The sequence below is a fragment of the Schistocerca americana genome, chromosome 2, assembly GCF_021461395.2.
Source record: "Schistocerca americana isolate TAMUIC-IGC-003095 chromosome 2, iqSchAmer2.1, whole genome shotgun sequence".
NCBI lineage: Eukaryota > Metazoa > Arthropoda > Insecta > Orthoptera > Acrididae > Schistocerca > Schistocerca americana.
In genome coordinates, this window is record NC_060120.1 from 772,196,810 (window position 1) to 772,222,830 (window position 26,021).

At 44.0% G+C, this 26,021-nt stretch overlaps 1 protein-coding gene across 1 annotated transcript in view; it reads left to right on the top strand.

The window, feature by feature from the left end:
• LOC124595158 (sodium bicarbonate cotransporter 3) overlaps positions 1 to 26,021 on the top strand; it is a 976,895-nt gene that overhangs the window by 760 nt on the left and 950,114 nt on the right. The gene's annotated exons all lie outside the window — the stretch shown is intronic.

The window sequence follows — 26,021 nt, forward strand, 5'->3', positions numbered from 1 at the left end:
CATTCTTGTTTGGGTGCTTTTCTGCCTCGACGCCAGTTACCTGTGACAGTACGAACTAAAATTAACGTCGTTTAAACTAAACTCCGCAGTCAGGAGCTTAAAACCACGCGATGTCCACCGGGCGCTGTGTCATCCCCCTGCCATGTGGCGTCATGCGGATGCGGTGTGAATCGCTCTGTGGTCAGCAGACCGCTCTCCAGGCCTTTGTCGACTTTTGAAACTTCTCATTTAAGGAGCGTCCCATCTGGCAACACGAAGTTGTTTGCACCCCGTTCCTGTTGTCACACCGAAGAAAAATCACTGCCAGCGCTGGGAACCGAGGCTCTGTCCTCCACATCAGACACACGGAGGACGACTAAGTTGTTTAACTGAACAGATGCTCGGATAACGAGCATACATAAAGTTGTTAGCTTCGTTGCATTGCAAAATAGTTCTTGTTTGTGTTCCACAGCTCTGATTTTTATTTGTGTGTGTGTGGGTGTGTGTGTAACAAAAATTTGCACTCGAAAATGGTCTGACTGAAACCAGCCATAGGCCCCCAAAATTAAAAACAAATTATATAGCAGCTTCACGTATTGAAATATATTTCTAAGCTTTTCATTGTGTTTAATATGCCACTACACGTTTCGATCTTCAGCTCATCGTCAGGCTTCTACTTTGAGTATAGTATGATTTTTTGTGCTTATAATGTAATACCATTTGAAGAAATACAGCAACCAGCCACTTTTTATACAGCTTTATTTATGCCAAGAACGCTTCGGACATTCCTCCATCTGTAATTGGCGTAATACATTTATATCTTCTTCGATATAACATATCTGTCGACTGCATTTTGAACTCTACAGTTCATTTTATTTTGTAAATAGCGCTATTCATTACACTAATAACATTGTGTACTAAGGAAGGAATGCGAAACGATTAATATTTACGTCATATGGAGACAAGTGTCAAATTATAAGGCTGCCAATATTAATTCTGTAAACACAGCTGACTTCAGAATTAGGTTCGGAACGTACAAAGAAAAATTTAACTTCAGTTTAGACGTAAATTCCGAAACAGTTTGTTACGCCCTATCAGTGGAGCTTAACATGTGTGCGCTATGTACATAAATACGAAAAAAAATTACAGAACATAAGGCAGCTTCAGAGTTCAAAATGTCGTCCAGAAAATGTATTGATGATAATTATGTTACGCCAACTGAAGATGTGAAAGCATACATAAAACAGTTCGACAAATGGCAGATTGCTATATTTCTATAAAGTAATTTAATTCAAAGCCATCGAGCTCAACTACTATTGCCATAGACAAATCAATACAGAGTAATAGTTCTGTTTGTGACTTGTGTATAATGTTACACATCAGTGACATCTCCAAATTATATAGTAAAATACCGAATTAAAGTGAATTTGCCGCCAGAGGATGAGTTGGTGCACCCAAAATAAACGACAGCATGTTTCGTGCACGATAGTGGCACTGGATGTAGAGTATCCGAATATTAAAGCGTCGCAGCAAAGTAATTACGGGGTGAAGTAAGTTTTCCCAGAAGCGCTGTGTAGTTTGGAATTCGCTACAAAAATATAACTAAGAAATTCGAGACGCATCCGGTCAATTGATCGTAAAAGCCTCTTTCTCCAATTTTCGAGTGTGTGCACTTCACTTAAATGTAGTACTCAAACCACAGGAGACAGCTTATTTCATAGTGCAGGAATCAGTCCTCCTACTCAGCAGCCCGATGTAACTGAGGAAACTAATAATAGTTATAGAAAATAAGATAGTCAAACATGCAATTAAACCATTTCCATGAACACGGGATTTATAACAACGTACCTACCTATGACTTCAAAGGGGAGCCAACATGAATTATGCCGTACGGCTGAATTATTGTTGCATAATTAGTATTTTCCGTCTGTTTACTGGCTTGTGTATTGTCACGTCTGACAGATGCTGTGAACTGTCACTGGAAAGAGCATGAGTCTGACCTAAATACATTCCTTTTCCACACTGCATGAAATCATTGACTTTCAGGGCAAGATTAAGCTTGGAAAATAATTAATGCATTGATATACTAGGGATTAGTGTATCAGATACATACGTGTACCTCAACACGTTCCTTTGACGAAGACTTCATTCCCATTGTAACTGGAATGTTCGTAAGAACAATGGAAATGCCGCCCAGTAAAAATCTGAACTTTTCTTCTTTATAATTGTTATGTAATCGTCTTATTGGAAAACCTAATATTTCAATGTAGTACATTCTATGAAAGATGCTTATTTACTTCATTTTGCTGCGTCAGATTGGTAATTTCTTTGTAATTGGTATTTTAAACTGAACTTAGTAATCTGACATTGTTTTGATCTACAGCTTACGCTTAATGGGTGAAAGGTCGTATATGAAGTGCAGTGTGTCACTAAGCTCTTAAAGATTGTGTTAAGTCATATTAATAGTGTTATCAGCAGCTGGAGCTCTTACGTCACTGTTCTTTATCTTCTGTCACACAAGTTAGTATACAGTACCGTTCCGTTGGAGCTTTACTGCCCCGTCTATGACTGTGCTTAAAATATTTTTGTGTATGTTTAAAGGCTGCTGTGTGATCAGGCAAGACTTGACCTACGCAAACTGTTTGGAGAGAGAGTTAGTGTGTTTTCAGGTAGCTGTTTAATTTAGTTGTTCTGCGTCTACCGCATTTAAAAAAATTGAAATACATGGAAATTTGTGTCAGTTGTTAGAGCTCCCCTATATTGGATTCGGACAGAAGGGGAAAATTATTAGCAGCTAATTATTTGCGAACAACGAAAGGGCCTTTTAGTTACAAAGGTTTTTGTTGTGTGAAGGTAGCAAGAATTTCATTTCAGAGTACGAAACAAACCACTGCAGATCGCTGTGTTGGTTACTGTTACCGTGTCACGCCAATCATGGCTGTCAGCTAAATGAAACTGAATGTATTTGAGTGAGTGCAATCAAGGGGGTGAAATCAGTGTCAGGAAGTATCAGTGAAATTCGTTCAGAAATGCAGAACCTGAAGCGTGATGAATACGTTGTGACCAGTTACATTTAGTGCCACGCTGGGATTTGACCAGGACGTCCTGCCAATTGCGTGCAGTCGCATCAACTACAGAGACCGTCAGGGAACACTTCTACTTTTACAAACAATCAGAGGTTCTCATTTCTGAATAGCGTCTCATTGGGAACAGATGTGATGGAAGTCCGTGAAAGACCATCAACTGCATTAAAATCACTGATATTGAGGGAATCATTAGGGAATTGTAAGTCAACGCAGTGACATCTGCGTGAGCAAGAAAATAAAAAATACTAGGGTGTGCGCAAAGGCATTTCTCCCTCGCTCATAGGCGCTAATACTGACAGAAAGAACCACTATAGACTGCCCAGATAAGGATTATATATATATATAAAATCGAAAACAGTCACTGTATATGGACAATACACTGAAGAGCCAAAGAAACTGGTACACCTGCCTAATATCGTGTAGAGCCCCCGCGAGTGTGCAGAAGCACATGGATTCAACTAATGTCTGAAGTAGTTCTGGAGAGAACTGACACCATGAATCCTGCAGGGGGGCTGTCCAAAAATCCGTAAAAGTACGAGAGGGTGGAGATCTCTTCTGAGCAGCCCATTGCAAGGCATCTCAGGTACGCTCAATAAAGTTCGTGTCTGGGGAGCCGGGTGGCCACCGAAAGTGTTTAAACTCAGAAGAGTATTCCTGTAGCCACTCTGTAACAATTCTGCACGCGTGGGGTGTCGCATTGTCCTGCTGGAATTGCCCAAGTCCGTCCGAAAGCACAATGGACATGAATGGTTGCAGGTGATCAGACAGGCTGCTTACGTACGTGTCACCTGTCAGTCGTATCTTGACGTATCAGGAGCCCCTTATCACTCCAACTGCATAAGCCCCACATCATTGCAGAACCTCAACCAGCTTGAACAGTCCCCTGCTGACATGCGGGGTCCATGGATTCATGAGGTTGTCTCCACACCCGTATACCTCCATCCGCTCGATACAATTTGAAGAGAGAGTCGTCCGACAACATGTCTCCAGTCATCAGCAGTCCATTGTCAGTGTTGACGGGTCCAGACGAGGCGTAAAGCTTTGTGTTGTGCAGTCATAAAGGGCACACGAGTGGGCCTTTGGCTCCGAAAGCACATATCAATGATGTTTCGCTGAATGGTTCGCACGCTGACACTTGTCGCTGGCCCAAAATTGAAATCTGCAGCAATTTGCGGAAGGGTTGCACTTCTGTCATGTTGAACGACTCCCTTGAATCGTCATTGGTCCCGTTCTTGCATGATCTTTTTCCGGTCGCAGTGATGTCGGAGACTTGATAGTTTACTGGATTTCTGATATTCCCCGTAGCCTCGCGAAATGGTCGTACGGGAAAATCCCCACTTCATCGCTACCTCGGAGACATTGCGTGCCAACGCTCGTGCTCCGGTTATAACACCACTTTCAGACTCACTTAAATCTTGAAAATCTGACATTGTAACAGCAGTAACCGACCTAACAACTGCGCCAGACACTTGTCTTATATGGGCGTTGCCGACCGCAGCGTCGTATTCTGCCTGTTTTTGTGTCTCTGTATTTGAATACTCATGCATATACCAGTTTCTTTGACGCTTCAGTGTATTTATAACATTAATATGCGGCGCGTTTCGGCCAACTGGGGCTAATCTCAGATAGCAAGACACTCGAATATTATTTGATTTGCTAAAGCTATAAACCAATTTGCTGCGTTCTTCGTTAGATCCTAATAGTATGCTTCCCAACATCTACATGATTGCATCTAATGACTATTCTGCAATTCACACATACGAGTTTGGTACGGGGTTCATATAACAACCAACATATTCTTTCTAGACCGTTCCACTCTCGAATAGCGCATGGGAAAAACTAACACTTACGTCTTCCCATGCGAGTTCTGATTTCTCTTATTTCATCACAATCATAGTTCCTCCATACGTACTTGCGAGCAAATGAAAAAGCATACATAGATACGTAGGAGAAACTTGTTGATTAAAACACCTTTGTTTTAGTGACAGCCTTTCCACTCCATGATCATATTCATGTCCGCCTCTCCCCTCCATAATACAAAACGAGCTCCTCTACTTTGAACTTCTTTCATGGCCACCGTAGATCCTGTCTGGTATGAATCCTATACCTTACAACAATACTCGACAAGCGGTAGAGCAAATGTAGTGTGGGCAGTGTCACCAGTAGTTCTGTTGCACCTTCTCAGGGTGTTTCCAACAAAACGCATTCTTTTTTGGCTCTCCTTCCCCACAGTACTTTCTATTTGTTAGTTTCGATTTAAGTTGTTCGTAATAGCGATTTCTAGGTATGTAGTTGAATCGACAGATTCTCAGTTCTTGTAACCGAAATTTAGCGGTTTTCTTTTAGTATGCACGTGATGGACCTCGTAACCTCCCCCACACTTATCGACCTTAATGACAGTGAAAAATTAAACCTCGTGTACCTAATGGAAATTTGGGAAAAGCAATCGCCACCGAAGTTAATCTGCCGGTAAAGAGGAAAGGGTTACATCTAAATTGAAAGGAAAAATGCAAGTGAAATTTGTGGAAATTGATTTTGAAAAAGGGTAAAGTTAATAAAGAAAGTAAATGTGCGGTCGTTACGTTAACAATTAACTGGCGTTAATTAGATATTTGAGATTTGGGGAAAATTACGGTCGCCCGTCCTATGGACTACTACTATAACAACTGAAAAAGAAAGGTTATTGCACATATAATTTGCACTAAAAGCGTGGCAACTGAAGGTTGACACGTGTTGTGTGGAAACTGAATGTTTATCTGAAGTAATAAATTTCGCTACACTCTGACTTAATTTAGCAAAAGAATTAATAAAACCGGAAAATTGAAAGTTAATTTAGTGACTGAAAGCAATAGTGAACTTTGTTTCTGAAGCACCACGAAATTCAACAAAATAAGGTTAGTCTTGGGCTACCTCAACAATCATTTCAAAAGCTACTTGAATCTATGCAATTTAGAAATAAGAGATTTAACTTTGAACTTGAATTAAATGATTCTGAACAATTAACAATACTAAAATTTAGTACGTACCAAGCTGAGCTGCAGTCACAGGTAAGCTAAAATACGGTAACAAAACTCGCACTCTTAATATGTGCTTGTGTAATCTAAATATTGTAGCCAGCTATGAATACCTTAACGGAACTTTGAAATTAAAGCAGTGAAATCGAATGATATTACTTTAATGCTGACATCTGAATTTCAACGACACTCGAGTTCATTTCGGAAAGGGAAGGGACCCTGCTTGGTATTGTAATTGGGACAATGAGCAACAAAGGTACATGCTAAGTTGCTGTATTTTAGTGATGCTAATGGAAAAGTTTGAAAAGCTGAGGTCTGCCATACAGTTCTAAAACTTTACGTGATTTCAGTCTTCCTTGTTGGTTGACTGAAGGTCTGAAGTCGTCGATAGAGGATGTGGCGATAATCACTCATTGTCGGCCGTAGCTGTTGCAGAAGCTGGATGTTGGCGCGCCTTCTTCTCGACACGGTTTCCAGGCGAAACGGGCTCTTGATGTGTGCCAGCTGATGCTTCCCATTCGCGACACCATGTCAGAAACTAACATAGCAAGTCGAGCGCAATTACATGCTGCCAAACCCCGAAAGCGCGGCAACTCGCGGGAGCGTCGCACAGCACACCTGCTCCACCGCCCTATTCCAGCCAGACCCCGATCTGCCCGCGCTCCACGCGGCAAGAGTTAACACTCCCAAAGATCCTAAACACTTTGGTTCTTCACACGACCTATCGATGTAATCGTCCAATAGCATTTTCCCTAGGCCAGACCCAGCGTAAAAATACAAATAGTAGTTACAAAACAAAACAATTATATAGTAAAACAGTTACAATATATAAAGACACAGAAATGTCATGTCTTCACGTAACAAAATATGGAAAAAATTTATAGTACAATAGATGGAAATAGGATGATATGCATTTCCGGCGTTACAACCTCACAATTTTTATTGTTCAGAGTCAACTGACACATTTCGCTACATGCAGATACGTATCTTGTCGAAATCATTTTGTAATTTACTTTGTTCTTCCAATGCCTTAGGCGGTATACGATAGAATCTTCTGCAAACTAAGAGGGCTGCTCGGGACTGGATAGTAAGAATGGCAAATTTTTGCCGAAGAGACATGCTGATGATTTTTTTCTGTAAATTCGAGGACTACAGATACGGTAGGTGAATGGGGCGCACTCCGTTGTATAATGAGCTGAGAGAAGGGAGACTGTGAAACCCGTTGCCGGCTGCTCTGAATGACAGAGGCGCCTCCTAGCGATAAGCGCGAGGTGCCATAGTTCGACGACAAACGTGCATGTGTTATTACACGCTGAAACATATTTGGATGTTCGGTCAACCGCCAAATGTCTTTGCCGCAGATGGTGTCATCCAATGAAGCGATAAAAGAATGCACCCTTCTGTATTAGACCGTAGAGGACGCTAAAAATTTTTGGGTTAAGACAATTTGATATCAGTGTGTAGAATGGATAAGACGCACGATTTGTCAGAGTTTGACAGAGGGCACATTGTGATGGCCCGAAGGCTCGGCACGATCGTTTCGAAACTCCACGTTCTTTGTCTGATGTTCGAGGAGTGTTGTGGTGCGTCTCTTCAACACGTGGCGAATCCACGTCCAGACGTCGTGGATTGGGCAGCAGCCCTTCGTTACAGACGTCGGACGTCGTAGGCTGGCAGACTGACAAAACAGGACAGGGGAGGGGGGCGTACTTTGATGGGACTAACATCAGGCTTTAATGCTGGGCAGAGTACAAGTGCGTCTGAACACACTGTGCACCGAACAGTTTTAACGATCGGCCTCCGCAGCCAACTATCCATGAATGTGCCTATGTTAACACCACGACATTGGCAACTACGACTGAAAGGAGCCCGTGACCATCGGCACTGGACGTTACTGCCGTGACAGCGTTGCATGGTCTCGGGCATCCCAGTAAGTTCATGATCATGCCGATGGAAGGGCGCGAATCCATTGTCTCCCAATGGAACAGTTCATTGACGCCTGTACTGCGGGACAGAGAAAAGCTGAGCTGACGGTGGCTGCATTATGATTGTGCTGTGGGGAACATTCACGTGGGCACCCATTGGTCCAGTGGTGCTCGTGCAAGGCACCATGACGGCCAAGGAGTGTCGTACACAGAGTGCAGACCACGTACATCTTTCATCACGATCATGCTTCCCTACGGCAGTGGCATTTTTCAACACGATAATATGCCTTGTCACAAGGCCAGGAGTGTGACAGAATGGTTCGAGGAACACAGAGGCGAGTTCCAATTGATGTGCTGGCCCCCCTGGTCGCCAGATCTGAACTTGGTGTAACACATCTGCGATGTGAGTTAACGTGGCGTTAGAGCTCATCGCCCCCCTCCCCGGAATTTCCGGGAATCAGGTGACTTGGATGCGCAACTCCCTCCAGCGACCTACCAAGGTATCATTGCCTCTACGCCACGACGCGTCGCCCCTGTTACCGGTGCTAGAGTTGGACATACCGTCTCTTAGGTGGTCATAATGTTCTGCTTGGTTGGTTTAAAAGGGGGGGGGGGGGGACCAAACTGCTAGATCATCAGTCCCCATAATATTCTGGCTGACCAGTGTATGAGACTTGTAGCTCGTCACGCACGAAGAAACGGTCCCTGTTTCCACGTGCTTGCTCGGGTGTACGGTAGTGACACTGTTTCCGGATGGAAGCTTTAACGCTATGATGGTGGCCACTTATTCTAATTTGCTGGTACTTCTTTATACAGGCAGAGGAGGAGCTCAGGAGTGTTTAAATGCGCTCTGCGTATGCATCGTGGACCGCAGTGCAATAGGCACCTACTAAAATTTCTGCAACACAATGAAAACGTGCTTAATGAACTAAACACCCTCGTACGAAATGCTACGCCAGTTCTGTGATTTGATTGAAGAGTTCCTAGCAAATACATTACAGCAAGGAGATACATCTTTAAACGTAACTTCTGGCGTATCCCAAGAGAATGTTGAAGGATCATTACAGGGTGAACATAGTCTTCCCCGGATTATACAAATTAGTTATAGAAATTAGTTTTATTTCAAAAGAATATGTTTGATACAGAAACGCGTTTTGTTACAATTATAGCCTAACTCTTCAAGTATTCATAAAAGAAGGGCATTTGCAACAAATCGGGTAGCTGTATCTAAAAATATATTTTTGTAGTCAGGAAAGGTCTTAGTCCTAAATACAGTGCCTCTCTCCTAAGAGTTGTCAGGTGTATTTTCTATGGTGTTTCGGCAGATATCTGCAATTTCACTTTTCGGTTGTGTAGCAAGACTCACCCCAAACAAATAGTGCTCATCATGTCTTTCATGCGACGCCCACTGTCAACAAAAAGCAGAATTTTACTTGCCCATTCGGTAGAGCGCTCCCAAATTAGTCTGGTCCGAATGTTCCATCGATACGTATTAAGAGTAAAATACGAAGAATAAACAACAGTCCAGAGCGGCTCGGTAGCGCTGCGCATTTTGCGGTAGCAGTGCTGTCGCTGATGGAGTACTGGTTATTCTTAGAGTTTTACTGCCCCTGTTAATATATATCGATAAAACCATTATCGAGCTAGACTAATTTTGGAGCGCTCTGTTGAATGGGAGCATAGGTTTATGATTTAAAAATCATTTTCATTGTAATTGGAAAAAAATCGAAACTTTCTGTTGACAGTGAGCGCCGCATGAAAGAATTGATGAGCATTATTTGTTTGGGGTGATACTTTATAAATAATGCAAAAATTAAATTGCAAATACCTGCCGAAATGCCAAAGAAAATACACATGACGACTCTTAGGAGAGAGACTTGATATACGTAAGCGAGCTAGTTTGTTCGGTGAACAATCTATATACAGAGAAATGGGAGTGCTAGAAAAATGTAACAAATGCAGAAAGACGTGCAATGAATCAACTTTTGGTGCAGGGATCGTAAGCAGATCATCAACATAAACAAATGTAACGTATTGCACATAAATATGTAGAAATCTCCATTATTGCAGTCACACAATTTCCGAGCAGTCACTGGAAGCAGTCACATTCATTAAATATCTGGGAGTGTGCCTATGAGGCAATTTAAAGTGGAATGACCGCTTAAAAGTAATCGTAGGAAAGGCAAATGCGAGATTCGTGAGAACCCTTAGAAAATGCGGAAGACGCAGGTTACGACACCGTCGTTCGACCTATACTTGGGTATTGCTCCTCGGTATGAGACACAATTCAGATTTGATTAACAAAGGAACTAGAGAAAGCCCACGTAAGATAAGCACGTTTCGTCACAAAGTCGTTTAGTAAGCACGAAAACGCCACGAAGGTGGTCACGGCAGGTGTTGTGCATTACGGGGAGGATTACTGTTAAAATTCCTAAAGCGTACGGTTCTAGAAGAGTCAACCAAATCTACGTGTATATAGATACTCCGCAAGCCACCGTAAAATCCCTAAAAGGCCATCAAGGTAAAATGACGGACTCGAGGTTGCACGGAAGCTTGCCGATTACCTTTCCGCGCACGATTCGTGACTGCAAGAGGAGAGGGGGAGGAGGCAGTGGTAAGCAAAGTACTTTTCACTGTGCTCTATAATGTGACTCTCGAAGCATAAATGTAGATGTAAAACTCCACGTCACTTTGTAAAACGCTTGCTAGTGTTGCGTTTCTGAGGGATTTGTTTGTTACCAAACCTTAATTAACGACTTAGGTTAATATTTAATAATTAATTCTAATGCAACGGCAACCTCCGACAACTAGAATTAGTATCACTGTCGGGGAAATGTAAGTCGTTTTCTGGGAAACAAGAAAGTATCAGTATAATTAAGGCTTTCACCATCGGTGTTTATTTCAGTCAAAACTCGCTAGGCGTTTCGACCCCATCTATGGCAGATATCTAGACAGACCTGCGCCCGGGGATTAACGATCGATTACTTTTAGTAGATAACCTTGTCACATAGACGGCATCACAACAATGGAGACGACCACTGTACAGCTCTTACTCAGACTACAAATTCGGTGCCGCCTCGAGCTTTCGATGCTGCTGTTTGAAGAATTCTCTCGCTGATATACACGGAACGTCAAAAATAGTTTTATGTTTAGACCGAGGCCTCTCGGCCCGGAAGTTATACCTGAAGAGACGCGCGTAAGTAGTTAACACGTACCTCGACAATCTTTAGCGTCACAATTTGGTCAGTCGTATTGCAACTTGTAAAAAGCCACTCACTTCAAAAAAATTCAAATGGCTCTGAGCACTATGGGACTTAACATCTATGGTCATCAGTCCCCTAGAACTTAGAACTACTTAAACCTAACTAACCTAAGGACAACACACAACACCCAGCCATCACGAGGCAGAGAAAATCCCTGACCCCGCCGGGAATCGAACCCGGGACCACTCACTTCGCTCACTGTGAAAGTGCCTATCACCATTCAATCTGGGGCTTCCGTGGCCGGCTGTCCCGTTTCCTTCAGAAATTTTTAAAAGACAGCGTTTTCAAGACACGTGTGGGTTCTGCCCTGTCGGAAACCTTTATCCAGGAAAACGGTGCGCCTCAGGGTTCCATCCTGAGCATCGTCCTCTTCGCTATCGGTACTAACCCTTTAATGGCCTGTCTCCTGCCGGGCATCTCAGGCTCTCTTTTCGTTGACGATTTTGCCATCTATTGCAATTCTCCAAGGACCTGTCCTAGTGAATGGCGTCTGAAGCGTTGTCTCAAACGTCTTTACTTATGGCGCATCGACAATGGCTTTAGTTTTTCCACTGACTAAACCGTTTGAATGAATTTCTGTCAGCGCAGTTGGTTTCTTCCACCGTCTTTACATCTTGGGCCTGTTGCTCTGCCGCTCGTTGAAACTACGAAATTTCTGGGGCTCATGCTCGATAGGAAACTTTCTTGGTCCTCCCCCGTGTCTTACCTGGCAGCCCGCTGTATGCAGTCCCTCAGTGTCCTACGTTTCCTCAGTAGTACTTCCTGGAGAGCAGATCTAACCACCCTCCTCCGTTTGTACCGGCCCCTTGTCCATTCGAAACTAGACTTTGGGTGTTTCGTTTATGCATCTGCACGTCCGTCTCTCTTACGCCATCTCGGTACTGTCCACCATCGTGCTTCCGTTTGGCCACTGGCACCTTTTACACTAGCTCGGTTGAGAGTCTGTATGCAGAAGCTGCCGAACTACCGCTGTCTCCTCAGCAGACATGAATCCCGTTTGTCTGCCATGCGTGGCCACCAATCCTATGCCTCCTTCTTCGATGACTCCTTTGATCGCCAGTATGCGGCGCATTCCTCTTCTGTTACCTCCTGGAGTTCGCTTTCGGCTCTTGCTCCTGCAACTTCACGCTACCTGCAACTTTCCCGGTGGGTGTCAGCCCTTTACCACCTTGGCTTCGTGCGGCTGCCCGTGTTCACGTTGGCTTTCATTCGCTTTCTAAGGACACTACTCCAGCCTCGCTCTATCGCCTTCAGTTTCACGACCTAAGCGCGGAACTTCCAGAGAGCACCATTGTGTAGACTGATGGCTCTCGGACTCTCCGTGGTGTCGGATGTGGCTTTGTCATTGGTGGTGACGTTTTCTGGTATCAGCTCTTCGTCCTGTATCAGGCCACGCATTACATCCGGCGACACAAGCTTTTCTGTGCGCTGTACGCCGTCCACCTCTTAGCGCAAAGGGGTCCAGGAGAGCTGTGACTTGCTCACTCTTGATGGAGCCACTGTGAGGTTTATGCGGGTTCTTGGTCACGTCGGTCTGACAGGAAAAGAGGCCGCTGACGCTGCTCCCAAGGGTGCAGTCCTCGTACCTCAGCCCGCTGGTTCTTACATTCCGTCTGACGATCTGTGTTGCCGTCTGTTAGCAGGTGGTGTCACTCTAGCATCAGCATTGGTGCTTCCTTCATGGGAACAAGCTCCGCGTTATTAAGCCTCTCCCAGCGGCTTGGACGCCCTCTTCGCGGCCCTCTCGCCGTAGTTAGGTTGCGTATCGGGCACTGTCTCTTTAGCCATCGCCATTTGTTAAGTGGTGCTCCCCCACCACTTTGTACTCAATGCGCTCAACTTTTGACGGTGCGCCATTTCCTGATGGAACGCCCCTTTTTAAACCAATTACGTTCTAATTCGTGTTGCCGCCTGAGCTACCGGCCGTTCTAGCGAACGACGCACGGGCTGCCGACCGCGTTTTACTTTTTATCCGTCGTAGCAATATGGCAAAAGCCATTTAGTTTTTAGTTCAGGACCTCCGTTTGTCTATGGCCTATTTTATGAACCTTTCTCCAGGTCGTTGTTCTTAGCTGTCTTCTCTTTTGTCGATTGGGATTAATGTGTAGTCGTTTATTACTCATTTCTTTGTCTTAGTGTTCTACAGTTCTGACATGCGCGCGTAAGACCCAAGTTGCTTTGCGTTCTTAAAAACATGGTCTTACTCAGGCTGCTAGAAATCAGTCACCACAATCAACTCGTCATATCCACATTAGATTTCGCATTTATATTCGCAAACTTCCCCAACTCACGTCCGAATTGTCACCACACAACAGAACCTATGCGTTAGGCCATTGTACGCATTTGCCTTTCCTACAGTATTGTGTATGCATCGATTTCAAAAACGTCAACATGAAGTAAGCGCCGAAAGAGACAAAAGACCGAACGTACAAAGGGAGCAATTTGTGTTTTCAAGCACATTGACGTCATTCAATTAAGAGCTTGTTATTGACGACTGCATACCATCCTCCAATTGGCTGCCTCCCATCTGCCATCACGACGTTTTACACCTACAATGTATGAAAGACTTGCACCAGGCCGTCGCACTATTAAGATAAAGAAAGTGTCTCGAGCAAATTTACAAAGCAGTCTTCATTTACGAGAGTGCCACATCAACAGTCAGAAAACAGTACATACGGGGGAGTCAAAATATTTCATACATGACTCTGCTAATAATAGTTTCATAGTGCTGCTATTGAAATTTTGGGAGTAAGGTACTCTACGATACAGACCGTCCTTCTTGTTCCTTTTCCAACTATAATTTTTTCAGCAGTTTTGTGACACTCTCAAGTACACCAAACGAACCTGTGAAGAAACGCAAAGCTCTCCTTTGAATATAGCCTACCTCACCTGCTGATCCACTGTGATGATGTGAACCAGGACTGTCTTTGAGATTGGAGTAATTACCTTGGACTTCTTTTAATAAATCTGAGTCAGGTATCTGCCATTGCCACTACATTTATTTATTCTTTGCACCCTAAATCCCTCCCGAAAGATACACTTATTTACTTGGTTGTGAATTGAACGTGTGGATGATATAGGCTTACGATCATATAGTCAAACGATATCTGGTCTCTTCGTCGTTCGACGCGCGTTGCCTGATATTTATTTATCTAACAATTTTATAACGCAGCTGCAACTTTTTCTTGAGACTAACCCGATGCTCCTTTCACTTGTAATGATCTGTCTCCTGTTTGCTAAATCGAGCAAGGTGGCGCAGTGGTAGAGATACGTGCGCTCAAATTCGGGAGGAACAGGACTCAAGCCGCGGGCCGGATGTCCGGGTTTCCTGTGCTTTCCCTAAATCACTTTAGGAAAATTCCAATCGATTTCTTTGAATCCGACATGGTCAATTTCTATCTCAATCCGTATGCAATCCGCAGTTGTACTCCGACATTCCCCCCCTCCCCCTTTTCCTGGTTGTTAAGGACGTTTTACTCAAGTTGCCTAATTGGTCTTATATTCTGTAAGAATGTAAATTACACTTTTTTACATTATTCCCCTAGAGCAGTGTGAAACAGTATCAATGGATACACTCACGTTTGTTAACATTACGCCGTCTTCAGCTTCATTCTCAACGGCTTCACTGACTTGTTTCTAGAGTTACATCTGCTTCAGTTTGCCACCTAGTGCTAAATGAACGACATATTGAACATCGTAATAGGGTAAGTGCAAATATGCAGAGTATTCACCAATGCAGAATATGAACGTTTCGTGGACAAATGAAGGTAACCGTCCATAATTATTTCGTTTAATTCGTCATGTGTGTTTATGCGTCAAACTGACAATTATTTTTTACAAAGAGGACTCTTCGGCTTTGATACCGAGCGGTATAGCACAGTAGTTAGCGCACTGAGCTCGCATTCAGGAGGACGACGGTTCAAACCCACGACCGGCCATCCTGATTTAGGTTTTCCGTGATTTCCCTAAATCGCTTAAGGGAAATGCCGGCATGGTTCCTCCGAAAGGGCACGGCAGCTGTTCTTCCTTAACCCGAGCTTGCGCACAGTCTCTAATGACGTTATCGACGTGACGTTAAACACTAATCTCCTCCTCCTACATTGACGTTGGTGCCATATTTAGCTTGCTTTTATTGCGAATCTCATGCCCAGCGGAAAGCACCAAGCGACTGGAAAGATAGGCAGGAGACTTCTATGTATAAATAAGGTAAAAGAATTGGCTCGCAAAATTACAGACTCACAACATTAACATCGGTTTGCTGCACAATTCTTGAACATATTCTGAGTTCCAATACGAAAAAATTCCTTGATACAGGAAAGCTTCTGTCAGAAAATCAGCAGGGATTTAGCAAGCATAGTCTGTGTGGAACTCAACTTGCCTTTTCCTTAGCACGGTATTCGGAACCATGGATTAAGGGCTACTGGAAGATTCGATATTCCTAGATTTCCGGAAGGCGTTAGACACAGTACCCCACTGTAGATTGTTCAGTAAGGTTAGAGTATACGCAATAGGTGCCTCGAAGAACCCAGTGCGTCGTCCTGACGGCGAGTATTCATTAGAGACAAGAGTAACATAAACAGGGGCCTACAGAAGTGTGATGGGAATGCTCTTAGTCTCTAGATACACAAACTAACTGACGGAAAGGTGAATAGAACATCTGTTGGCTGTTTGATGACGCTGTAACGTGGGAATGATAATTTCAGGAGGATACAGGTGGATTTAGATAGAATTTCTATTTGCTGTGATGAGTGGTATCTTACTCCAAATGTAGAAAAATTTAAGTTAATGTCCATGATTAAGAAAAACAATTCTGTAATGTTCGAAGACAGTATTCATGGTGTCTTACCTGACACAAACACATCGATAAATATCGAGGCATAACGTTGCAAAGCTACATGAAATGGATGAATGCGTAAGACACATTCTAGGGAAAGCGAATGGTCGACTTTGGTTTATTGGGAGAATTGTAGGCTTGCATCTCGTGGTCGTGCGGTAGCGTTCTCGCTTCCCACGCCCGGGTTCCCGGGTTCGATTCCCGGCGGGGTCAGGGATTTTCTCACTGCATGAGTGTTTGCGATCCCAACAGGTTCGGATTAAAGGAAGACATCGAACCAATGCTGAAGTGTACTGCTAGATTTGTTACCGATGGGTTCGATCAACACGGGAGTGTTACGGAGATACTTCGTGAACTTAAATGATAATCGCTGGAGGGAAGACGACTTTCTTACCGTGAAACACTATTGAGAAAAATTAGAGAACCGGCATTTGAAGCTGACTGAAGAATGAGTCTACTGCCACCAATGTACATTTCGCGTAAGTTCGGTGAAGTCAAGGTAAGAGAAAGTGTGTAGACAGCCGTTTTCCTCTCCTTCTGTTAGGATGTGGAACAAGAGAGGGCATGACTTGTAGTGGTAGAAAGTCCTTTCCGCCAAGAGCCGTTTAGCGGCTTGCGGAAGGTGTATATAGGCGTTCGTTTACTGATAGGTGAAAAGGCAAAGCAGACGTAAATCCAAAAGATGATCATTGAAATTCTTGAGAATGCAGCCAAAGGTCCAAACGGTGTTGGACTGAAAATGGAAAATAAAATTCTATAATTTAAGACGGCTTATTTTTAAAAACATAATGCTAATCTCTAAGCTAGTCAAGAGTAGTCCTTAACGAAACGTCTGTCGATAACGAATTTTCGTAATTCGATTTGTCTCATCATTATAATCTCTTCTGACTTTTGTCTTCACTTGAAGGAATATTCACAACTAAATGGAAAAGAAGATTATAAAATCATTTAAGGTTAGATTCTGTTCAGACGTTTTCCCCACTTACGTAAGAACTGAACTGAGCCGAACTTTTCAAGGTCGCTTCTTCAACACGGTCGATTTTCTCCTCCGACTAGATAGAAAGTGCTCCATCTTTAATGACCTTGATGTCGGCTGAATTTCTAGCTTTCTTCTTCCCGCAACGCGTGCTCACTTTCATTTGCAATCGTGTCCCGACTTGCACGTACGTGCGGAGTGGCTCTAACAGCGTACGTGCCTTGCGGTTTCAGTGGCCTCTGTCTAGCGGGTCTAGCCCATAACGGCACCCGCCGGAGTTATCCGCACTGCCATCGAGGCTGTTCCACAGCACGATGAAAGCGCTTCTGAACTCAAGGAACGACAGAATCTGTAGGTAGTCTACAGAGTTCTCCCACACAACGGCTTGGTTTAAGCGAGTTCGCCACGACTCACATTGACGTAAGTACGCTATGGCAGCGCTGGAGCTTACCCAGGGGGCGTTTCCGTGGAGGTGCAAAGTTGTGGAAAGCGGAAAACATGAGGAAGCACAAAAGGAAAGAGAAAGAAGGAAGGTGAAAAAGGAAAAAAGGGGGCAGGAGGAATAGGAGTAGGAGGGGGATTCTAAAGTAGAAGTGGACGGAGATCGGATTTGGACAGCATTTAGCCACAGTTAAATCAGATGTGGCTTTAACCTGCCAGGGTGGCCGAGAGCGCTAACGAGCTGCTTCGTGGAGTCGGGTAGGCGCGCCCGCCCCGGATCGAATCCGCCCGGCGGATTAACAACGAGGGCCGATGTGCCGGCCAGTCTGGATGTGAATTTTAGAGTGAATACCGGGCTGGTCACCATGTTCCGCCTCAGTTACACGGCTCGCAGACATTTGAACACATTCGCACTTTTCCATGGATTACACTCGCCCCAGACAGTTGGGGTACACTAATTCCGTCTCGGGGGATACAGGATGGCGGCAGGAAACCCCTTAAACATTAACATGCCAAATCCGATTAACGATGGCTGACCCTGCGTAACTACGGCACAAGGCTCAAGAGACAGATAGAAATCAAATGTGGCTCTCCCTTTTACAGAGACGCGTATGTCTTTTTTTCGGCTGCTAGATGGAGCCACCCATATATAAAATGTGTAAACTGAACCAGTGCGACATAGAGTTAAAAGTATAATTTTTTTTTTTTTAATGGCTCTGAGTACTATGGGACTTAACATCTGTGGTCATCAGTCCCCTAGAACTTAGAAGTAATTAAACGTAACTAACCTAAGGACATCACACACATCCATGCCCGAGGCAGGATTCGAACCTGCCACCGTAGCGGTCACGCGGTTCCAGACTGAAGCGCCTAGAACCGCACGGCCACACCGGACGGCAGTATTATTTTTGTTCCTTTGTTTTTCACTGCTTTTTATGGAGCAGCAATGAAAGAATGAAAAAGGAATCGCGTTACTGTCGCAATCAGAGCAACTCTGTGCTGTTTTTTAAATGTTTTGAACTGCATGACAAATCGGAATTATTGAAACGTACACCTTCTACTTCATTATAAAGTGTTTTTTAAAACAAACAAATAAATAGGCTAGGCGGTGAAGAGGACGCGACAAACAGTTTCCGTGTGCACATTTTGTTGAAAACGCCTGAATAAAATCATATGTGTTTCGTATTACAATGTGCAATCACATTAGTGTGACCACCTGTTAAAAGCCTGGGTGAGAGTGGACCGCTCCGAGAAGCGCAGGAAGACTGTCAGTGAGCTTCTGGTAGATAACAACAGCAATGTGGAGACATACCGGCACCTATGCCGTGGCCATTTGCTCCAGGCTTCTCAAGCGAGGATCCATAGCGCGAAAGCCCGATGGAGGTAGTACCACTGGCTCTTGATTGGGTTTAAACCAAGGGAATTTAATGGCAAGGGGAGTACAATAAACTCATCCTGGTGTTCTTCCAACCATGCACAGATGCTGCAGGATAAGGGTCGGGTTGCATTGTCCTAATGGTGGATGCCACCGTGCCGAGGAAAAACGAACTTGTATGCACGGATGGACAAACCCAGGGATAGATGCATTCTTTCGCTGCTTCATTGTGTCCTCTAAAATGACGAGATCGTCTTGGGAAGGCTATGAAAACATACCCCCAGACCATAACGCATGCAGAATATTTGCTTTCAGACATCACACCGTACACGCAAACGGCCATCTCACCTATGGGGCTTAAAACGTGATTCATCTGAAAAGGCCACCTGTCGCTAGTTGGTAGGCGTCCAGTTGCGGTATTGGGGTGGGCAAATTCCAGCCTTCGTCGCCGATCAACCTCATTCAGCTTGGGTGCACTGTTGGTAGCCTCTTGGTTCATCTGGGCGGACAGTTGCTCAACAGTTGTAGCTCTCTTCGCCGTACACATCTCTTGCAGCCGTCGTTCATCATCTACGGCCCGTGGTGCACTATAGTTGCCTTGATGCCAGTTGTGGATAGTGCCATTTTGTCACGGACGGTATATTCCTTAACCACGGCGGCTCGCGGATAGTTTACATACTTAGCCGTTTCGGAAATGCTTCCATCCTTGGACAGGAAGCGAATGATCATGCTCTTCTGGACTCAGATAAATCGCTGTTTCTGAATTACGACAACTCCGCTGTTTCCCGCGTCTCCTTGGCATGCTTTTTATACCCTCCACTGCAAGTGCTGCCACTCTCCGTCTTAGAGTCACTACTGCACATTGAATCAAATTACAATGAAATCCAGACCTTTAGTTGCTTACATGGGATGATAAATACCAACGGGGACAGTTGAAAATGTGTCCCCCGACCGGGACTCAAACCCGGGATCTCCTGCTTACATGGCAGACGCTCTGTCCGCCTGAGCCACCGAGGACACAGAGGATCGTGCGACTGCCGGGACTTCTCTGGCACGCCCCCCGATGCAACATGTCCTAAAGAACAGATACCATTTTCATATAGATAAGGCTTACCGGCCAATGATCTTCTTCAGTGCGGATGCACTCACATTGCTGTGAGTAATGAGTAAAGTGGTCAGGGGCACCACAAATGTAGTGTATGGACAGTAAGTTGGAAATGTGTGTCTCACGGGGAGCGTGCCAGAGATAAATCGCTCCAGGCGTAGATCCTCTGTGTCCTCGGTGGCTCAGACGGATAGAGCGTCTGCCATGTCAGCAGGAAATCCCGGGTTCGCGTCCCAGTCGGGGCACACATTTTCAACTGTCCCCGTTGATATTTATTAACGCCTGTAAGCAGCTAAAGGTCTGAATTTCATTGTAATTTCATTCTTCGAGAGCTGCAAGATCACTAATGGTATCTGTTCTTTAATATGTTACACATTGACGTCGGACATAGGCGCTGTTGACATTACTGTGTCTGGATCGTGCAGTATGTAACTTGATTATCAATCTCTTTTAGTATAACGATTCAAAATGGTTCAAATGGCTCTGAGGACTACGGGACTTAACTTATGAGGTCATCAGTCGCCTAGAACTTAGAACTACTTAAATCTAACTAACGTAAGGACATCACACACATCCATGCCCGAGGCAGGATTCGAACCTGCGACCGTAGCGGTCTCGCGGATCTAGACTGTAGCGCCTAGAACCGCTCGGCCACCTCGGCCGGCAAGTAGTATAACTGTTGCAGTGTAGGTAAAACACATGTCTGGACTGTAGCTGGTCGCTGCATGCCCGATGGGCCGACTTCGTAATAGCTTTGCGTCTTTTTCTTCCTTTTCGACGCTGTCGTAGCTCTCGCATTCGCTGGGCGCTATACTTTTTAGTCTTTTTTTGGATTCCTTTCTGTGTCAGCTTTTTTCTGGCTTGTGGTTCCTGTAACTTCAAGCAGTTTTTGCGAATCATATGAGACGAAAGCTTTCATTATTTGTAGTTTTCGGATTTTCACTTACATTCCGGCAAATATTTTACTGTCTCATTTTTAGTAGTGCTCCGCCAACTTTTCACTGCGACACCCGAATCATTTTTCTAGCTAAACGCGTTTCCATGCTACACCAATTTATATATAACTTTACACAAAGCTAATTCGTTATGATCACGCGCATGCGCCGTCACTAGTAAGGTGACGTCACAGTATAACAAATGCTGATCGAGAAGCCAGCACCTTCTATGAAGGTGCTGGACGACATGTGCAGACGGAATCATCCGTTAGGTGCTCAACCATTGTTAAACATTATTAGTTTCAAAATCTGACCTAATTTGTCATACAGGGAAGTTCAACTGAGGAGCGAATAGACGTTTTCACGCTGAAAGTGTGGTAACGTGGGCAGAGACGGAGAAAGTCCAAGTTCACCCTCTGATCCAGTTAAGCTTATTATTCCCACTGCCGGCAGGGACATTGACAGTGCATTTTGCGTATAGCGGTGCTGACAGGGCGACGCAGCCGCCGCAACAGCGTCGTATTGATTGCAGCTGTTGCTGCGCGAAATAGCGCCCACTCTGACGTGGGAACTAGGCCGCGCTAAAAAGCGGGATTATGGGGCGCCGTATAGGTTGATGTCGCAGCTGTTCAAGGCCGACAGGTTTCAATGAAAAAGAAAGGCGAGTAAAGTGCCATTTGTTTATTGTGACATTAATACAAATAAAATTGACATACAGCCAAATGGTTTGTTATCTGGAAAGGTACTAAGCAAGCTCACTCCTTTTAACCCTCTACAGACGCTCTTAACGAACGGTATAGTTTAACATGTCGTTGCGATGAATTATTTTTCAAGCATTTCAGTGGCTGCTGCGTTAAACTACCCGATATAAACTCCATTGTTTAAAAGGTTGCTGTTGCTGCCGTTTTGACATCCTTTGCTCAGTACGATTTGAGTCGACATTCATCGGTGGTCTAGATTCTTCATACAGTCATTGCTCACTCAGATGTGTCCCATCCCACACCTCCACCATGTAATTGTTGCGTTTCGAAAATCTAATAATTGCTCGACAAAAATTTTGCGCCGCCCGCATATCTGCAAATGTTCGTGGACATAGATTCAGAGAGACCAGGGAATGAAAATAAATGTTACGAAAAAAAGTTAAGTAAAAATAAAACAATCAAAACAGAATCAGACTCGGACCTGATGTAAACCATGATGTGTAGAGGGTTCTTGCGCCGATGAACTTGCATGTTTCCACTGGTCCTAAGCATGGACAATATGGTTCATGTCAGTAGATACCGGAGGCCACTCCAGTCGGCCTCGTGCACGAATATAATCAGACAGTATGCAAGTCATGCGGTAAGTGTAAAACTGTTTTAAAGCATCAAATCTGAGAACAAGGATTTTCTATCCACGACAAACAATGATATTTGCGGAATACACAATACTGTTTCATTTTTTTCTATTCTGCAATCAGAAAGATCTTTATTAGGAAATCTGTAACTGAAAGAAAATGGTTTGGCCTTAAATGCGACGTACCTCCGGCCTGGCTTCCTTTTTACCTACTGATCCATATTTTAACCACTTGCCATTTAGTGTGTTTCTTCATAATCAGCTTGCATCCAGAATAACGTTGCCATCTACAACACTGCGCGAAAAGTGTTTATTGATTCCACACCCATTTTCATTGGAGTAAAAATTGAGCTGTAATTATTTTTGTTACATTTAGTAAATTATTATGAGAAGGAAAGTTGCTACTCGCCATATAGCGCAGTTGTTGAGTTCCAGATAGGCACACCGAGCGAGGTGGCGCAGTGGTTAGCCCACTGGACTCGCATTCGGGAAGACGACGGTTCAATCCCGCGTCCGGCCATCCTTACTTCGGTTTTCCGTGATTTCACTAAATTGCCCCAGGCAAATTCCGGAATGGCTCCTTTGAAAGGGCACGGACGACTTCCTTCCCCGTCCTTCCCTAATCCGATGACCTTGCTGTTTGGTCTCTTCCCCCAAACAACCCAACACTATATATTTAATAATCATGTTACTTGTGCTTCATTACCATGTTCCAAAATAAATTTAACCATTCAATTTTTTGTCAAGAGCGCTGTTTATGTCGTAACTACCTATTCCTGTCGCTTCTGGTAGACGTTCAATGGTGACGAAAAAAAGCAAAAAATTGCAACGTTTCTATATCTGAAAGATGGTACCTGTTCAGATATCTTGCCAGTCGCATAATAGTGGCGCTAGTAGCGGGACAAAGAGGATGCAAATCAGATTTGCTTCAAATACACGCTGTAATGGCCGTCAACGTTAGCTGCCTTTGAGACTGGACGTGATAAATTGTGCTAGTCAAGTATTCATTTAAGGCGACAAAGGCGCCATTATCAACACCTCACTTACTCGTGTAACAGGGCTATGAGAAGCTAGATATTCTTTCTGCAGTATTACAAAAATACTTTGCAGGAATGTAGTCATTGTACATGACTGCTCGCAGCGGTGGCCACGAGAATGTACGGTCGCTAGAAGACCAGGCTCCGGACGGTCACTTACCACCACCAAGAGGGTAGACTATCACGTCTGGCATTTGGTTCTGGTGCACTGTACTGCATCTACAGCAGGAATTTGAGCAACAATTGGCGTCACAGTGACACAACAAATTTATAAATCTGTTTCCACTCACCCCAAACCACCACCATTTACGACTCTCAAGCGAGAGTTCATTGGAGGGCAGGATAGAGGTCTACTGTGTTTTCTGATGAAAGCTGGTTCTGCCTCGGTGCCAGTGACGGCCATGTGTTGTTTAGGTGGAGGCCAATTGAGGGCCTGCTCCCAACCTGTCAGCGTGCTATAACACTGGGCCTCCACCAGGAGTCACGGTCTAGGGTGCCATTCCGTATGACAGCAGGCGATTCGACCCGGTGTGCTGCCATTTTTGAACAGCTTTCCATGTGGTGTTCTCCAACAGGATAACGGTCGCCCACATACCGCTGTTCGCTGTTGTAACCTACGATGCTCTACAGACAGTCGACTTATTATCTTGGCGTGGTCAGTCATCAGATCTGTGTCCAATCGAGCACCTATGGAACATCAGCGGATGACAATCCCAGCGTAATCCACAAACAGCTTTACGCATCCCCGTATTGACCAAGGGCAACAGGAATGGAATTCCACCCCACAAACTGACATCTGGCACCTGTACAACACACTGCGCACTTTCACTTACAACGTTCTTGTGGTTTCACCGATTATTAATGTAACAGCATTTCACATTTCCCGTGGCTTATCTCACGCTTACATTATCCTGTTAGCCGGTTTTTGGTGTTCCGATCTCTTCCGTCGGTGTAATAATGAAAAATAAAGTTCAGAGGACGTGGAATAGATCTTAAAATAAATTTAAGTCGGTAATTCTGAGAAAATGGGACTTCTTGCCGTTACAAGATGATTATCGAGAAATAAAATTTTGTAATAATGGTCAGTATTTGTCCAAGTCTATTACTATAAAGCGTATGTTAATGATTAAGTTACTATAAGCCAAGAACAAAAGGTTTTCAAAATTAATCCAAACTCAGAAACTTGTTTCTATAACAAGGCGGGTCGTTGGTCGGTTAACTTTTGTTCTCTCTCGCATCCGGATTATTGTAATGTGACTATATTTAGTCAATACTTTTTCTTTCCACATTGATCAGAGTGTATTACAGCTGAAAGCTTTCAAATTTCGTAAACCGTTAGCAGCAAATGATGATGTTGCAGTGATTTGATCCGGTTGTATGTTGCGCTTATGAGTTATATGGTTCAAATGGCTCTGAGCACTATGGGACTCAACTGCTGTGGTCATCAGTCCCCTAGAACTTAGAACTACTCAAACCCAAGGACATCACACACTTCCATGCCCGAAGCAGGATTCAAACCTGCGACCGTAGCAGCAGCGCGGCTCCGGACTGGAGCGCCTAGAACCGCACGGCCACCGCGGCCGGCCTATGAGTTAGAAATCTCAGCATTGGAAGATAGGTGCTTCGACAGCCCTTTATAGACCACGCATTAACAAAGTCACGGATCAAACTACATTCCTCTTGGACGTTTCCGATATGCTCCTGAAGTCCTCAAAATGTGACGTCCCTGTCGTAGTAGGAGCACAATGAAGTGTAACAAAATAATTATGCTGAGGATGGGTAGAGCTTACCAAAAAAAAGTAATAAGCAGAAATAGAATTAATTTATTAGCACAGTAATGTAAAGTTTTACTGTTGTACTTAGCACAAAAAGCGTTTTATATGTAATTACAGTAATACGTTAAATGGGCTACTTTAATACGTAGGGATAAAATTGTTACAATCCCGTTTTTATACATTTAGCGTTTGATAATTAGTCGTAGTTCAAAAATTTGACAAGACGTGTTAGTTTGATCTTGTAGGCTACGTTTCCTCGGGTTGCTTATAAGGGTCAACAGCAGATTTTTATTTTTTCAGTTTTGAATTCTCGGAATTGGTTATTTACAACTCAGTTTTAGGACATAGTTGTTTAGTTCTTCGATTCCCGGCGGGGTCAGGGATTTTCTCTGCCTCGTGATGACTGGGTGTTGTGTGATGTCCTTAGGTTAGTTAGGTTTAAGTAGTTCTTAGTTCTAGGGGACTGAGGACCATAGATTTTAAGTCCCATAGTGATCAGAGCCATTTGAACAATTTGTTTAGTTCTGCAGATCTGTTGATACCAACACGATTGTGATTGTGCCCGAATCAAAGGTAAGTGTGAATTCGGTAACAGTATATCTGTGTTTAATTGCGATGACATTTGTTTGCCTCATTCGTTATGTTAATAATATAGTAAAATGATAAAATATGGAGCTTGGTGTTGTCAGTTCAGTAAACATGGGCAGCCTAACAGGTGGCAAGGTCTGGAAGTGGTGCTTCACAATTGACGAAATTTGGCATAAACTCTCATAGATAATTCGCAAACTTGGTCCACCTAAACAGTTTTGTAGGAGGGAAATATTTTTGGTTGAGGTGAAAATGTTCTTAGCTTGTAACATAATATCTACTTCCGTACCTAACAGTTTTTATTTCTGGTTTGTTTACCATTGTTCAAAGTGATTTTTTTTTTTTTTTTTTGC